Source organism: Lutra lutra, chromosome 4, assembly GCF_902655055.1.
Source record: "Lutra lutra chromosome 4, mLutLut1.2, whole genome shotgun sequence".
Classification (NCBI taxonomy): Eukaryota; Metazoa; Chordata; class Mammalia; order Carnivora; family Mustelidae; genus Lutra; species Lutra lutra.
Window position 1 is genome coordinate 4,451,872 of NC_062281.1, and position 12,739 is coordinate 4,464,610.

The 12,739-nt window shown below is 46.5% G+C and overlaps 1 protein-coding gene across 2 annotated transcripts in view; it reads left to right on the forward strand.

Annotated features, from left to right (window-relative positions):
- Positions 1–932: 932 nt before the first annotated feature.
- COL22A1 (collagen type XXII alpha 1 chain) overlaps positions 933–12,739 on the forward strand; it is a 249,235-nt gene continuing 237,428 nt past the window's right edge. For both annotated transcript variants that reach the window (XM_047727479.1, XM_047727480.1), the window contains exon 1: positions 933–1,352. The gene's annotated coding sequence lies outside the window, so the exon portion shown is untranslated. The remainder of the gene's footprint in view (positions 1,353–12,739) is intronic.

Consider the following 12,739-nt stretch of genomic DNA (forward strand, 5'->3'; position numbering starts at 1 on the left):
ACTGAAACTGAAAGTGTGCTCCCAGGAGGAGCACGAGCTCAGAAAGGCAAATCCTGCAAAAACAGAGTCCAACTATCGAATGCGGGATTGGCTATCAAACAACAGGTGTTCTATTATCTCTATTCTGGTCCAGCCTAGAAGGATGCCTCCTCCCGGGAAGGTGCTGGAGAGGCAACTGACCGAAGGCCCCCCCCCCCCCCCCGAATTCATGGTGTTTCAGAAATTGATATGGGGGGGTGCGTGGGTCCTGCCTCAATATCCTTCTGACCCTTAGGCAGGACTCTTAGCAATGCTGACTCTAGTTTGAAATCTTTGCTCACTTCTCCTTAGACCTACCTGGCTCCTGCCCCCCTCTTCTGAGAGACCCTGGCAGGTGACAGAAGCTCTCCAGGCCTTCCAGGTCCTCATCTAATAATAAGGGCATGGATCCACCCTCCCCCAGGACGTAGGGAGAGCCACAAACGGGGCCACCTGTAGGAAGCAGCAGCTAGGTGCTGGGACGTGTCCGGTCCCTCCTTGCAGGACAAATGGCAAAGTCATCCCCAACCCCTTACCCCTCTAAACTTTCCAAACTGGCCTGCAGCTGCTGCCCGCGGGGGGCGGGGGGGGCTATTTTAGACCGAGCTGTAAAAGGGACCAAAATATCCGGTGTGGTCTATAACTGGACAGGGAGTGTCAGCCCCTGTCCCGGGCTTCCTAGGGCGGCCTCTCCACTGCCTGGAAGCCAAGCTGCCCCTGCCCCTTCCCGCAGGGGCGCACCCTCCAGCGCGCTCGGCTCCCGCCCCCCAGGGCACAGACCTTGGCCCTCCAGGCCTCCCGGCGCCGCCGCCCCTCCCGCCGGCCCTCCTTGCAGACCCGCCCACCGCCGGCTCCGCCCTCCTGGCTCCGAGCAGGGGGCTCCCACTGCCCGGCCACTTTGCCCCTGGGGGGACCGAGCAGCTTTGTTCCTGAGCAGCAGCTGGGCTGCCTGCCGCGGCTGCTGCTCTCCCGGAGGACCCGTCTCCCCTTTCCTTATGTTTGTGTTTCTCCAGCACTTTCTGTTTTATTTTCCAAGTCCGGAGACTTACCTTTCTACGGTATTTCTTTAGTTACTGGTTTTAAAACTAGCTCTTTCTGGGGACCCCTGGCCTGGGGGAAGCTGCCAGACTTATTCCAAGTTTTGTTTGGAGATTGAAATTGCAAAAAAATTTTTTTGGCGGGGGAGGAGGGTGAGCGCGTTTGCTGGCCGGTGACCCCCTCCCCGCAGGAGGGGGCTGCCTGGGGCTGGCTGCTTCTCTTGACACTGCTTCTGCTGGATCCCCGCCCTGGACTGGAGCTGGAGCTGGTACCCCTTCGAGCTTCTCCCTTGCCAGGTAAGGCCGGGGTCTCTTCTCTGGAGGCTGCTGGAGGTGATGGGGCTTCAGGCTTGGACCCATCTGCCCTGGGGGACGATGGGGGAGGCCTGGGTGCATGGAGCTGCAGAGACTGCCCTCTCCAGACTGAGCTGTGTCCTTCTGGGGCTTGAACTGGGGAGGGACCTCGGTCCTGAGCGGACAGGTCTCTGCTTTGGGAACTTCAGAGTGAAATGAAGCAGTCAGTAAGGAGCTGCCTGTCTGATTTTAGGTGAGCGGCTGGGAAGGCAGGAGCCCAGGAACGACTGGGGTGTGTACGATACAGGGGCGTTTTCCAAGTTGCTACTTTTCAGAGTTGTTGAGATCTCCCAGCCTCTTTCAACCTTCCAGTAAGAAATTTGGAGTAAAAGCCAGAAAGGAGGGGGAAAAGGAAAGAAGAAGAGAAACAGCGGAGGAGAGAGAGAACAGCGTACCTTCAGTTTTGCATTGTTTTCAAGGAACTTTGACTTTTCAGCCTAAATTTAGATCTCTTTCTTTCTGAGCAGTTTATTACCCTTCTCTCAATGGTTGCAAACCCCAGGGCCAGGAGGGGGGTTGTTTTTGCCCCTTTTTTCTTCCCATCCTCCAATGTAGCAGGCCAGAGGTTCCCGTCCCAGGTGATGAAGTTTAAGTTGGATTAGTGGTGTTATCAGACCATGTGTCCCCACTTCTCCCCACTCCCATGGAGACTCCGAGATGCCAGTGGCCATGCTTACCGGGCATCCCCTGAAGAAGGGGCCCCCCCGTCGGCCGGTCCTGGAGTGCTGGGCTGCATCCGTCTCCACGGACCTTCCTCCTCTGGGTCATCCCCCAGAGCTTTCTGCACAAGTGCCTCTGTCCCCTCTGTCCTTGGGCAGGCCCTTCCAGCCCCCAGTTGGTCTCGTTGATGGTGTATATCCAGCAAAATCCCAGACAGCCGGTGAGAACGCCCTGGCTTTGGGAGGAACCCTGGGACCCCTTCTAGTTTATTTGTTAATTGCACTGTTTCAGGAAAGTTCTAAATTCCAGGGCTTCGGTGTGGTCCGAGGCCTCTAAGAAGGGGTGGGCTGCTCGGTGAAGGACAGGATCTCTTAACCCTGCCGCTTTATGGGGCTGCCTGAGCTCACAGACTGTCCAGAGAGCCCCAGTGTCCTCATCTGCCAAGTGGAGGTGATGGAAGGGGAGCGGAGGGAGAGTTCTGGGAGAGCAGGGCTTCTGGAAGGCACACACCATGTCTCAGAAGCCTGTGCTCGTTCGCTCCCCAGAGAGCTGGCACCTGCACCCCATCCTAGATTTCGTTGTCCCTCTGCCGCTGAGGGGCCGACCATGACTTTGGGAAATTGTCACTCTGTGGTTGTTGGGGCTCTCATAGCCGGCAAGAGACTGGAAGCTAGGAAGGGTTTCTTTTCTGGGGTTGCAGGAGTGGCCCTAGGGGATCCAGGGGGCTTTTAAAATAATCAGAACAGGGGTTTGTAAGTGGTTTTCCTGGTGCTTCCAAATTTCACCGGGTGTTTGAAAAAGCTTCTCTGCATCTCCGAATGGTTCAATAAACAGCTCGCGGACTTACTCAGCCGGAGTTTAATGTTTCCGGGTTGTGCTACTTTTTTATTTATTTTAATTTTTCTTAAAGATTTTATTCACTCATCTGGCTGAGAGAGAGCACAAGTAGGCACAGCGGTAGACAGAGGGGAAGGGAGAATCAGGCTCCCCGCTGAGCAGGGATTCCCGATGCTGGACTCGATCCCAGGACCCTGAGATCATAACCTGAACCGAAGGCAGACGCTTCACTGAGCCACCCAGGCGCCTCGCGGGTCGTTGTTTTTTTTTTTTTTTTTTAAAGATTCTATTTATTTATTTGACAGACAGAGACCACAAGTAGGCAGAGAGGCAGGCAGAGAGAGAGAGGAAGGGAAGCAGGCTCTCTGCTGAGCAGAGAGCCCGATGCGGGGCTCGATCCCAGGACCCTGAGACCATGACCCAAGCCGAAGGCAGAGGCTTAACCCACTGAGCCACCCAGGCGCCCCTCGCAGGTCGTTTTAAAACTGATTTCATCACTTGCCAGTAAGCTGTTCAGCAGACTTTTTGTACAAACTGTAAACTTTGGTTTCTCTTGAAAAATGAGAAGACGGGACAACTTCTTCCTTGCATAAGATCTGCGCAGCCACCCACTTCAGTGAGGGGTGTGTCCTCTCCGCTGGCCCACAGTTGTCTGTGTGACCAGCGAGGGTCTCCTTGGACCCCGGAGTTTGCCAGCTCACACTAGATGTGCCGGCTTATCTCTCCCCCTCTGATTCCATTCTAGAGGGGTGCAGATAAGTAGAGAGAAAGCAGGATTCCTGGGAGCGGAAGCCGCAGCTCAAATGGAAAGATAATTGCCACCCCAAGAAAGGTCATCGGGTGTGGAGGACAGTAGCTGTGTGGCTGCGGTGGCCTGCAGGAATGTCATATAGGAGCTGCAGCTGATCTGCTCTCTTCCTTCCCAAAGTGGATGTCCGAGGTCCTAGTGAGGGAAGTTTTGTTGGACTCTGGATTCTAGTGCAGGAGGGAGAGCTGTGCAGGGACTGAAGGGATCCACTCATGGTGGGGGGAGAAGGTCCCCCAATACTGGAGGTATTTCAACCAAGCTTGGATGGCCATTTCAGATAGCTGGCAGAGGGCTGAGCTGAACTTCGAATGCTTGGGCCTGGTGGACATTTAAAATCTTTTTCCCAGCTTGAGATACGGCACTTCCTAAGAGCTTCCTCTCCAGCCTCAAAATTTGGCTAGTCCCCTCTTGCCTCCTCTCTTCCTTCAGTGCTGCTTCTGCTGCTGAAGGCTAGCACAGGTTGTGTGGGCGGTCACTAGGGGTCAGGACGCGGGAGCTCTAGGTGGCATTCCTATCGAGGATCTATCAGCAAAGAAATGGAAGACCAGGCTTTGAACCACTTACCTGAGGACAGGGAGAGAGGGGATGTGGAGTCAGGATTCAAAGCCACTTCTGGGGGATCAAAGTCCATTGTTATTTCAACAAAGGCCCTTTTCCTCAGGCTGGGAGGACTTGCCCTCAGAATGGAACATTGTTCGGGATGCAGACCTACAAGGAGAACCAGAAAATAGAAAATGAGAAGAGCCTACAGTCATTTTTAGGGTGGGAAACATCCCTGAAGATTTTGTTAGCCAATCCACTACTCAAGAACTGGATACATGTTTTTTTTTTTTTTTAATTAATTTATTTTTTTTTTAATTTTTTCAGCATAACAGTATTCATTATTTTTGCACCACACCCAGTGCTCCATGCAATCCGTGCCCTCTACAATACCCACCACCTGGTGCCCCCAACCTCCCACCCCCCACCCCTTCAAAATTCTCAGATCGTTTTTCAGAGTCCATATTCTCTCATGGTTCACCTCCGATTCCAATTTCCCTCAACTCCCTTCTCCTCTCCATCTCCCCATGTCCTCCATGCTATTTGTTATGCTCCACAAATAAGTGAAACCATATGATAATTGACTCTCTCTGCTTGACTTATTTCACTCAGCATAATCTCTTCCAGTCCCGTCCATGTTGCTACAAAACTTGGGTATTCATCCTTTCTTTTTTCTTTTCTTTTTTTTTTTTTTTTACAGCTTTATAAACATATATTTTTATCCCCAGGGGTACAGGTCTGTGAATCGCCAGGTTTACACACTTCACAGCACTCACCATAGCACATACCCTCCCCAATATCCATAACGCCACCCCCCCTCCCAACCCTCTCCCCCCATCAACCCTCAGTTTGTTTTGTGAGATTAAGAGTCACTTATGGTTTGTCTCCCTCCCAATCCCATCTTGTTTCATTTACTCTTCTCCTACCCCCTCAACCCCCCATGTTGCATCTCCTCTCCCTCATGTCAGGGAGATCATATGATAGTTGTCTTTCTCCGATTGACTTATTTCGCTAAGCATGATACCCTCTAGTTCCATCCACGTCGTCGCAAATGGCAAGATTTCATTTCTTTTGATGGCTGCATAGTATTCCATTGTGTATATATACCACAGCTTCTTTATCCATTCGTCTGTAGATGGACATCTAGGTTCTTTCCATAGTTTGGCTATTGTAGACATTGCTGCTATAAACATTTGGGTGCACGTGCCCCTTCGGATCACTACGATTGTATCTTTAGGGTAAATACCCAGCAGTGCAATTGCTGGGTCATAGGGTAGTTCTATTTTCAACAATTTGAGGAACCTCCATGCTGTTTTCCAGAGTGGTTGCACCAGCTTGCATTCCCACCAACAGTGTAGGAGGGTTCCCCTTTCTCCGCATCCTCGCCAGCATCTGTCATTTCCTGACTTGTTAATTTTAGCCATTCTGACTGGTGTGAGGTGATATCTCATTGTGGTTTTGATTTGTATTTCCCTGATGCCGAGTGATGTGGAGCACTTTTTCATGTGTCTGTTGGCCATCTGGATGTCTTCTTTGCAGAAATGTCTGTTCATGTCCTCTGCCCATTTCTTGATTGGATGATTTGTTCTTTGGGTGTTGAGTTTGCTAAGTTCTTTATAGATTTTGGACACTAGCCCTTTATCTGATATGTCATTTGCAAATATCTTCTCCCATTCTGTCAGTTGTCTTTTGGTTTTGTTCACTGTTTCCTTTGCTGTGCAAAAGCTTTTGATCTTGATAAAATCCCAAAAGTTCATTTTTGCCCTTGCTTCCCTTGCCTTTGGTGATGTTCCTAGGAAGATGTTGCTGTGGCTGACGTCGAAGAGGTTGCTGCCTGTGTTCTCCTCGAGGATTTTGATGGATTCCTTTCTCACATTGAGATCCTTCATCCATTTTGAGTTTATTTTCGTGTGTGGTGTAAGGAAATGATCCAGTTTCATTTTTCTGCATGTGGCTGTCCAATTTTCCCAACACCATTTATTGAAGAGGCTGTCTTTGTTCCATTGGACATTCTTTCCTGCTTTGTCGAAGATGAGTTGACCACAGAGTTGAGGGTCCATTTCTGGGCTCTCTATTCTGTTCCATTGATCTATGTGTCTGTTTTTGTGCCAGTACCTTGCTGTCTTGATGATGACAGCTTTGTAATAGAGCTTGAAGTCCGGAATTGTGATGCCACCAACTTTGGCTTTCTTTTTCAATATTCCTTTGGCTATTCGAGGTCTTTTCTGGTTCCATATAAATTTTAGGATTATTTGTTCCATTTCTTTGAAAAAAATGGATGGTACTTTGATAGGAATTGCATTAAATGGGTAGATTGCTTTAGGTAGCATAGACATTTTCACAATATTTATTCTTCCAATCCAGGAGCATGGAACATTTTTCCATTTCTTTGTGTCTTCCTCAATTTCTTTCATGAGTACTTTATAGTTTTCTGAGTATAGATTCTTAGTCTCTTTGGTTAGGTTTATTCCTAGGTATCTTATAGTTTTGGGTGCAATTGTAAATGGGATGGACTCCTTAATTTCTCATTCTTCTGTCTTGTTGTTGGTGTAGAGAAATGCCACTGATTTCTGTGCATTGATTTTATATCCTGACACTTTACTGAATTCCTATACAAGTTCTAGCAGTTTTGGAGTGGAGTCTTTTGGGTTTTCCACATAGAGTATCATATCATCTGCAAAGAGTGATAGTTTGACTTCTTCCTTGCCGATTTGGATGCCTTTAATTTCCTTTTGTTGTCTGATTGCTGAGGCTAGGACTTCTAGTACTATGTTGAATAGCAGTGGTGATAACGGGCATCCCTGCCGTGTTCCTGACCTTAGCGGAAAAGCTTTCAGTTTTTCTCCATTGAGAATGATATTTGCGGTGGGTTTTTCATAGATGGCTTTGATAATATTGAGGTATGTGCCGTCTATCCCTACACTTTGAAGAGTTTTGATCAGGAAGGGATGCTGTACTTTGTCAAATGCTTTTTCAGCATCTATGGAGAGTATCATATGGTTCTTGTTCTTTCTTTTATTAATGTGTTGTATCACATTGATTGATATGCGGATGTTGAACCAACCTTGCAGCCCTGGAATAAATCCCACTTGGTCGTGGTGAATAATCCTTTTAATGTACTGTTGAATCCTATTGGCTAGTATTTTGGCGAGAATTTTTGCATCTGTGTTCATCAAGGATATTGGTCTGTAGTTCTCTTTTTTTATGGGATCCTTGTCTGGTTTTGGGATCAAGGTGATGCTGGCCTCATAAAATGAGTTTGGAAGTTTTCCTTCTATTTCTATTTTTTGGAACAGTTTCAGGAGAATAGGAATTAGTTCTTCTTTAAATGTTTGGTAGAATTCCCCCGGGAAGCCGTCTTGCCCTGGGCTTTTGTTTGTTTGGAGATTTTTTTTTTTTTTTTTTTAGACAGAGAGAGAGCATGAGAGGGGAAGTCAGAGGGAGAAGCAGACTCCCCATGGAGCTGGGAGCCCAATGTGGGAATCGATCCGAGGACTCCAGGATCATGACCTGAGCCGAAGGCAGTCGCTTAACCAACTGAGCCACCCAGGCGCCCCTGTTTGGAGATTTTTGATGACTGTTTCAATCTCCTTACTGGTTATGGGTCTCTTCAGGCTTTCTATTTCTTCCTGGTTCAGTTGTGGTAGTTTATATGTCTCTAGGAATGCATCCATTTCTTCCAGATTGTCAAATTTGTTGGCGTAGAGTTGCTCATAGTATGTTCTTATAATTGTCTGTATTTCTTTGGTGTTCGTTGTGATCTCTCCTCTTTCATTCATGATTTTATTTATTTGGGTCCTTTCTCTTTTCTTTCTGATAAGTCTGGCCAGGGGTTTATCAATCTTATTAATTCTTTCAAAGAACCAGCTCCTAGTTTCGTTGATTTGTTCTATTGTTTTTTTGGTTTCTATTTCATTGATTTCTGCTCTGATCTTTATGATTTCTCTTCTCCTGCTGGGTTTAGGGTTTCTTTCTTGTTCTTTCTCCAGCTCCTTTAGGTGTAGGGTTAGGTTGTGTACCTGAGACCTTTCTTGTTTCTTGAGAAAGGCTTGTACCGCTATATATTTTCCTCTCAGGACTGCCTTTGTTGTGTCCCACAGATTCTGAACCGTTGTGTTTTCATTATCATTTGTTTCCATAAATTTTTTCAATTCTTCTTTAATTTCCTGGTTGACCCATTCATTCTTTAGAAGGATGTTGTTTAGTCTCCATGTATTTGGGTTCTTTCCCAATTTCCTCTTGTTATTGAGTTCTAGCTTTAGAGCATTGTGGTCTGAAAATATGCAGGGAATGATCCCAATCTTTTGATACCGGTTGAGACTTGATTTAGGACCAAGAATGTGATCTATTCTGGAGAATGTTCCATGTGCACTAGAGAAGAATGTGTATTCTGTTGCTTTGGGATGAAATGTTCTGAATAGATCTGTGATGTCCATCTGGTCCAGTGTGTCATTTAAGGCCTTGATTTCCTTGTTGATCTTTTGCTTGGATGATCTGTCCATTTCAGTGAGGGGAGTGTTAAAGTCCCCTACTATTATTGTATTCTTGTCGATGTGTTTCTTTGATTTTGTTATTAATTGGTTTATATAGTTGGCTGCTCCCACGTTAGGGGCATAGATATTTAAAATTGTTAGATCTTCTTGTTGGACAGTTCCTTTGAGTATGATATAGTGTCCTTCCTCATCTCTTATTATAGTCTTTGGCTTAAAATCTAATTGATCTGATATAAGGATTGCCACTCCTGCTTTCTTCTGATGTCCATTAGCATGGTAAATTCTTTTCCACCCCCTCACTTTAAACCTGGAGGTGTCTTCGGGTTTAAGATGAGTTTCTTGTAGGCAACATATAGATGGGCTTTGTTTTTTGATCCATTCTGATACCCTGTGTCTTTTGATTGGGGCATTAAGCCCATTAACATTCAGGGTAAGTATTGAGAGATATGAATTTAGTGCCATTGTATTGCCTGTAAGGTGACTGTTATTGTATATTGTCTCTGTTTCTTTCTGATCTACTACTTTGAGGGTCTCTCTTTGCTTAGAGGACCCCTTTCAATATTTCCTGTAGAGCTGGTTTGGTATTTGCAAATTCTTTCAGTTTTTGTTTGTCCTGGAAGCTTTTAATCTCTCCTTCTATTTTCAATGATAGCCTAGCTGGATATAGTATTCTTGGCTGCATGTTTTTCTCATTTAGTACTCTGAATATATCATGCCAGCTCTTTCTGGCCTGCCAGGTCTCTGTGGATAAGTCTGCTGCCAATCTAATATTTTTACCATTGTACGTTACAGACTTCTTTTCCCGGGCTGCTTTCAGGATCTTTTCTTTGTCAGTAAGACTTGTAAATTTTACTATTTGGTGACGGGGTGTGGACCTATTCTTATTGATTTTGAGGGGGGTTCTCTGAACCTCTTGAATTTTGATGCTTGTTCCCTTTGCCATAGTGGGGAAATTCTCTCCAATAATTCTCTCCAATATACCTTCTGCTCCCCTCTCTGTTTCCTCTTCTTCTGGAATCCCAATTATTCTAATGTTGTTTCGTCTTATGGTGTCACTTATCTCTCGAATTCTCCCCTCGTGGTCCAGTAGCTGTTTGTCCCTCTTCTGCTCAGATTCTTTATTCTCTGTCATTTGGTCTTCTATATCGCTAATTCTTTCTTCTGCCTCATTTATCCTAGCAGTGAGAGCCTCCATTTTTGATTGCACCTCCTTAATAGCTTTTTTAATTTCAACTTGGTTAGATTTTAGTTCTTTTATTTCTCCAGAAAGGGCTTTTATATCTCCCGAGAGGGTTGCTTTAATATCTTCCATGCCTTTTTCAAGCCCGGCTAGAACCTTGAGAATCGTCATTCTGAACTCTATATCTGACATATTACCAATGTCTGTATTGATTAGGTCCCTAGCCTTTGGTACTGCCTCTTGTTCTTTTTTTGTTGTGAATTTTTCCTCCTTGTCATTTTGTCCAGATAAGAGTTTATGAAGGAGCAAGTAAAATACTAAAAGGGTGGCAACAACCCCAGGAAAATATGCTTTAGCCAAATCAGAAGAGATCCCAAATCGTGAGGGGGGAGAAAGGGGATAAAAAGGGGTTTAAAAAGAAAAAAAAAAAAAAAAGAAACTATTTAAAAAAAGAAAGCCGATAAAGAAAAAATATAAAAAGAGGAAATATATATATATATATATATTAGATAAACTATTTAAAAAACGTTAAAAAAGAAAACGGTAAAAGTTAAAAAAATTTAGCAGAAGAAGAGAAAAAGAAAAAAAAATTGAAAAAGAAAAAAAAATTAAATTAACCGCAAGGCTAAAAAATCATGGGGAGAAAGCCCTGAGTTCCGTGCTTTGCTTTCTTCTCCTCTGGAATTCCGCCGCTCTCCTTGGTATTGAAACTGCACTCCTTGGTAGGTGATCTTGGTCCTGGTTGGGTTTCCCGGTTGATCTTCTGGGGGAGGGGCCTGTTGTAGTGATTCTCAAGCGTCTTTGCCCCAGGCGGAGTTGCACCGCCCTTACCCGGGGCCGCGCTGAGTAATCCGCTCGGGTTAGCTTTCTGGAGCTTTTGTTCCCTGAGCGCTTTCCGTAGAGTCCGGAGGGCGGGAATGAAGATGGCGGCCTCCCGGTGTCCGGCCCGGAGGAGCAGAGACCGGGGCCCCACTCCTCAGTGCGCCCTCAGAGAACAGTGCCCAATGACTCCCGTCACCCTGGCCTCCGGCCGCGCTCCGAGCTGACCGAGCCTGCGACCGGTTCAAGGCAACCCCGAGCTGAGAGTCACTCCTCGGCTCTGTCTCTGTAGCCGGCTTCCCCGTTGTAATACCGGTAAGCTCTGCGACACTCAGACACCCCCGATCCTTCTGCGACCCTGTGGGACCTGAGGACGCGCTGACCCCGCCTGGGCTTCACCCCAGTTAAGCCTCTGGAGCGATGTCCCTCAGCGGAACAGACTTTTAAAAGTCCTGATTTTGCTCCGTTGCTCCGCCGGGAGCCGGCCCCTCCCCCCGCGCTCTATCTTCCCATCGCTTTGGATTCACTTCTCCGCCAGTCCTACCTTTCAGATAGTGGTTGATTTTCTGTTTCTAGAATTGCTGTTCTTCTTCTCTTCAATCTCCCGTTGGATTTGTAGGTGTTTGCAATCTTTAGATAAGCTATTTAGCTGATCTCCCGCTACCCGAAGTAGTCTCAGCCTGCTACTTCTCCGCCATCTTGACCCCTAATTCTTTATCACCTGGATACATGTTTTGATGAGCACTGGGCATTATACGTAACTAATTAATTGTTGAGCACGACATCAAAAACTAATGATGTGCTATATGTTGGATAACTGAAAGTAATAATAAAAAAAGAATTGGATACATGTTAGGAGGCATGACAAATGTAACTGCAAAATTGAGGAAGACCAAGATAGGTAGAAGAGGAAAAGTGCAATTACCCATTGTACAGATGAGGAAACAGAGTTCAGGAAAACATGAGGGACTTGCCTGCTTCCTATTCAGAGAGAGGCAGGTCTCAAACTCAGGTCTCATGAGGTGCCGGGACACAGAGGAATTGGCCCTCTGTCCTCCTGGCCAGGACTTAGCATTGGGCACGTGTGGGCTTGCACACATATGTGTGTGTGTGCCTATGTGTATGTTGGGCAGGGTTCGTACCATTTTATATTGCTTCTTAAAATCCCTTCAAGTGGGTGAGCTAAACATTCCCACGTGCTAGGGCAGTGAGCCTCTCCGTGCACGCAACTTCCCACATGTTGCCGTGACATTCTCTGGTTATTCCCTAGGAATAGGGTTTCTGGGTCAAAGGAGGTGGGCATGTTAATGTCTTCGGGAGGTCTCAGGACTGAGCATTCATGAGAGGCTGAATGCCAGGTAGTGTCATGGTACAAAATAAGGGAAGTTTTGATGGATACCCAGGGAAGGTGTGGAGGTTGGACCTGCCAGTGTTGTGGTTGCAAAGATGCCAGTATCCTTCTGTGACACAGCTAGCTGATGGCTGAGCTCCCTCCTACTGCCTGAGACTGAGGCCAGGTGCCTAGGGCAGGATACTCCCGGTTCCTGGGAGCTGGCTTCTTCTAGTTAACTCTGGCTGTGTTCTGGTAGAGATGAGAGTATCATTTTAATTTTTATTTAAAGTTTGGTTCATTATAAAATATTGCGGAGAAAAGGAATTGACACCATCTTTTGGTTGGAACTAACTCAAGGGAGAGCCTCTGCTGTAACTGCGACTGATCGGGGAAAATTGGCGCCGGCCTCGACTGCTGGCAGCCAAGCTGTTGGGGACAGTTTGCTCCTGAGTCCATAAAGACAAGAAAAAGCAAACTGACCTAAACAATAAAAGAACGTGTCATTTAAAAATAAAACAGTGGCAAACTTGTTTGTGATTGTGGATTCAGAGTGTCTGCGTATGGCTTTGCCAGATACCTGGTAAATCCCTCCTTCTAAGGGCTCTTTCACCTGAAGAAGTTTCTAGAAGCATCCCAGCCATGTCGCCCAATCTCCTTATC